Source organism: Oryctolagus cuniculus, chromosome X, assembly GCF_051225735.1.
Source record: "Oryctolagus cuniculus isolate XC-2025 breed Fujian yellow rabbit chromosome X, ASM5122573v1, whole genome shotgun sequence".
NCBI lineage: Eukaryota > Metazoa > Chordata > Mammalia > Lagomorpha > Leporidae > Oryctolagus > Oryctolagus cuniculus.
Genome location: NC_142888.1, coordinates 29,059,278 through 29,063,594, shown reverse-complemented (window position 1 = coordinate 29,063,594; position 4,317 = coordinate 29,059,278). Strand labels below are relative to the sequence as shown.

General features: G+C 47.3%; 1 pseudogene; it reads right to left on the bottom strand.

Moving 5' to 3' along the window:
• Window positions 1-1,822: 1,822 nt before the first annotated feature.
• On the bottom strand, window positions 1,823-3,157 carry LOC100355232 (lysine-specific demethylase RAD23A pseudogene; annotated as a pseudogene).
• Window positions 3,158-4,317: the final 1,160 nt, after the last annotated feature.

Here is a 4,317-nt window from a genome sequence, read left to right as displayed (position 1 = left end):
GATTCATAACCACCAAGATCACTGGAATTCTTTCTTTTTAAAAAATATCTATTTACATATTAAATTGAAAGAGAGAAGGAGAGGGAGAGGGAGAGGGAGAGGGAGAGGGAGAGGGAGGGAGAGAGAGAGAGAGAGAGAGAGAGAGAGAGAGAGAACGAGAATGAATAAGAATATTTGATTATGTTACAGATCCCAATTTTGGCCTGGCCCAGCTCTGGCTGTTGTGGGCATTTGGAGAGTGAACCAGCAGAGTAAAACATGGCCTTGCTCTGTTTCTCTGTCTCACAAAAAATAGTAACAAAAATAGTAATAAAGACCCAAACTCCATTTTCCTCATGGCATCTCAAGGCTATTTGCCAAGAGGAGCCAGAGGTTTGGGGTACAGCAGCAGTCCCTAAGTAATCTCAGATGGAAGATACATGCAATAACATTATTCCCTTGCTTCAAGGAGGAAGGCAGATCCAATAATTCTAACTCATTTAGGATATCTGCTTCCTGGCAAATCACAGATAACAGGCCCCCAGGCCTCTCAACATTCTTTGCTTGCTGTTATGTGTCTTTCTCTTTCTGCTTTTCTCATCTACTCTGTTTCTCTCCTTGGCTTGTCCCTAAATGAAGAAATGTAAAAACCTTCCACTGAGTTTAAATTTTATCTGTTAATGAATGCTTGGGGAAATTGAAATTGGCCATGGATGAGGTTTTTTTTTTTTTTAAAGATTTATTTATTTATTTAGAAGACTGAGAAGGGCACAGGGGAGGGAGAGAGGGAGAGAGGGAGAGAGGGAGAGAGAGAGAGAGAGAACTCTTCCATCCACTGGTGACTACCCAAATGGCTGCAAGGTCAGGGCTGGCCCAGGCTGAAGCCAGGAGTCCAGAACTACATCTGGATCTGCCACATGGGTGGCAGGGACCCAAACACTTTAGCCATCTTCTGCTGTTTTCTCAGGTTCATTAGCAAGGAGCTGGGTTAGAAGTGGAGCAGCCGGGACTCAAACCAGTGCTCATGTGGGGTGCCATGATTGCATATGATGGCTTAACCTGCTGTGCCACAACACCCAACCCCAACCACAGGCAGAGTTTTATTAAAAGCGGAAATTTTTCAGGATGATATGTGTCCTCACATGAATTCCTAAACACCTTTTCTGATCTATTTAATAAGCTATAATTGTCAGTTGAGTGTCATCTATGTATTCTAGGAACCTTTTGTCTTCCTTTCTCTTGGATGCAGGAACTTTAGATTTTATTTGGAGCAGGATTTTATTTATTTGTTTCTTAATACTTTATTCAGTTCAAAACCTTTATAAGAGGCATGGTTCTTTTCTGGGGTGGGGTGGCCTTGGCCTCCAGAGCTGATGTTACCCCTTCCCTAGACTGGAAGCCAAGGCCAGACTGGGGAGGGAGGCCTTAGATCTCTCAGGGATCACTCCAGATGGAAAGATTTGGGCCACTCCAATGGAGGGCCAAAGTTTGGGGCTTCAGCTTCCCCTCCTTCTGGAAGAGGGCAAGGCAGGAGGGTCCTCAGGGGCTCTTTGGAAGATGGGGAAGCAAGCATTCACGTCTCCATCTGGCTGCAGGGAACTGGGACAGAGGCCAAAAGGGATCTATCTGTTGCCTCCGGGTCTTGCCAGCAACTTTGCGCAGACTGGGCTGTAGAGGAGGATGGGGACAGCTGTTGGGCCCAGGTCTTCTTAGATTGAGAAGTAACGAGGACCACTTGGGGAAGGTAGGAAGCTGGGGTATTTGGGTTTTTTCTTAAGGTCTTAAATTATTTTCCTACTTATTAAATAAACACAACTATACATATGCATTTTTTCTTTTATTAATGTTTCCACAAGCAGGAAATGGGGTGTGGACAGTGGGCCACCTCGCTTCTTGACATCACTTTCCATCAAAGTTATGACTTAGGAAAGTGCAGAATTGGTCTCCTCCTGACTCCTGGTGTTATTTGTCGTCAAAATTTTGACTCAGGAGGAGACTGACAGCCAAATTCTCATTTTTTTCACATGCGAAGTAGGCCTCGATGACCAGGCTCTCGGGGAAACCCAGGGCCTTCAGCTTTTCTATAGCTTCCTTCTCCTGTCTTGTCACGTGGATGTAGTTGATTTGTGGGGTCTCTTCGTTTGTGGCACCCACTTCCTCCTCCATGTCTGTGATGTTTGCCAGCTCCCTGGGGGGTTCGTTGAGCATTTGATGGAAGTGCTCCTCATGCTGACTCATTTCTTCAGGGTCCTCCTGGTCCAGCTGCTGGAGAATGCTGGGCAGCAGTCCCATGTTCTGCTGAATCCCCTGCCGCATGTTTTGGAACTGGGCCTGATCACGCAGGAACTCCAGGGTGGTGGATCTTGCTGCCTCTGCCACTGGCTGTTCGGACATCCGGCACTCTTGGATGGAAAGGAGTTCAGGCTCGGGGCTTGAAGGAATTCCCGTGAGCAGATATTCAACGGCTCGGTGTGGGTTGTTGTAGCTAGCACTCAGGGCTGCCAGGACCGGCTCTCTCTTGTAGCCCATGGACATTAGTTCCGACACCATGGCCTCATACTCAGAGCCCATTACTAGTGTAGAGGCCGCATCTTCCTTTCGCTCATTGTTACCGGAAGAACGCACAGAGTCTGACCTACTTCCTGAAGATGTTGTGAGGTCTGACTCCTCTGATGGACGCATGTCCTTCCTGGAGTTCCGTGGGGACTGGGACATGTTGGTGGTACAGGCTGCTGGGAAGGATGAAGAATACCCCAGAGTGGAGCGGCAGCGACGGAGGCCTCTGGTGGCGGTGAGAAACTGGCCCGACTAAGCCTTGGTCACCATGACGACCATAAAGTCGACGTAACAGTCCCTGATGGAAACGTCATCATTCAGGGCCTTGCCGGCCTAGATGAGTTCCTGTCCAGGCAAGGGGAAAAGCATCACAGCCCCTCCTGGCATTTAGCTTCGGCTTTAGCACCTTTAAGGTCTCTTCAGGCTCCAATCATATCTTGAAGGTCTGCTACTGCAGTGTTTTCAGCGTGGTGGTGACGGCCATGCTGCCGCCGCCACTAACACTGCCACCATCTGAGCACCAAACAGTGCCTCCTGGACCACAGTTTTAATTTCTCACTATTCTACTTTGCTCTCTCCAAGTCTCTGATTGTTGTGCTGCTGTTGATATTTTAATAAAGCATTTCTATCTGTCCTAAGAGCGTTATTACACAGCTGATGACCTAGTGAATAAAAAAGTCACTTAGTAACTCTCCCTTCCACAAGATTCTTCCAGCTTTACCACTAGACATTAAGCAGCTCCCCAAGAAATTCTTTTTTTTAATTTAAAGATTTATTTATTTATTTGAAGGGGAGACAGATACCTTCCATTGCTGGTTCACTTGCCAGATGGCTGCAATGGCTGGGTCTGGACCTGGCCAAAGCCAGAGGCCTGGAACTCCATCCTTGTCTCCCACGTGGGTGGCAGGATCCCAAGCATTTGGGTCATCTTCCCCTGCCTTCCCAAGAGCATTAACAGGGAGCTGAATGGGAAGTGGAGCAGCTGGGACTAGAAACAGCACTCATGTGGAATATATGCATTGCAGATGGCGAGTTAACCTGCTGTGCCACAATGTTGGCTCCCCCAAGCAATTCTTTTTTATTTTTTTTAAAGATTTATTTATTTATTTATTTGAAAGGTGGAGTTACAGAGAGGCAGAGGCAGAGGTAGAGCGAGAGAGAGATCTTCCATCTGGTGCTTCACTCCCCAAGGGGCTACAATGGCTGGAGCTGGGCCAATGTGAAGCCAGGAGCCAGGAACTTCTTTCGAGTTTCCCATATGAGCACAGGGGCCCAACGACTTGGGCCATCTTTTTCTTTCCCAGGCCATAACAGAGAGGTGGATTGGAAATGGAATAGCCGGGTCTCTAACCGGCACCCATATGGAATGCCTCCACTTTGGGTGGCAGTTTTACCCACTATACCACAGTGCCGGCCCTCAAGCAATTCTTTAAAAACACAGTATATGTAGGAGCCCACGTTGTAGTGTAGTGGGTTAAGCTGCAGTTTTCAGCACTAGTATCCCATACAGGTGCTGATTTGAATCTCAGCTGTTCCACTTCTCATCCAGCTCCTTGCTAATGTGCCTAGAAAAGCAGTAGATGATGGCCCAAGTACTTGGGTCTCTGCACTCACGTGGGAGACCCAGATGGAGTTCCGGGCTCCTGGATTTGGCCTGGCCCAACCCTGGCCATTGTGGCTATTTGGGGAATGAACCACTGGATGGAAGATTTCTCTATGTCTCTGTGACTCTGTCTTTCAAATAATTAAATAAATCTTTAAAAAATTATATTCATTTTTCTA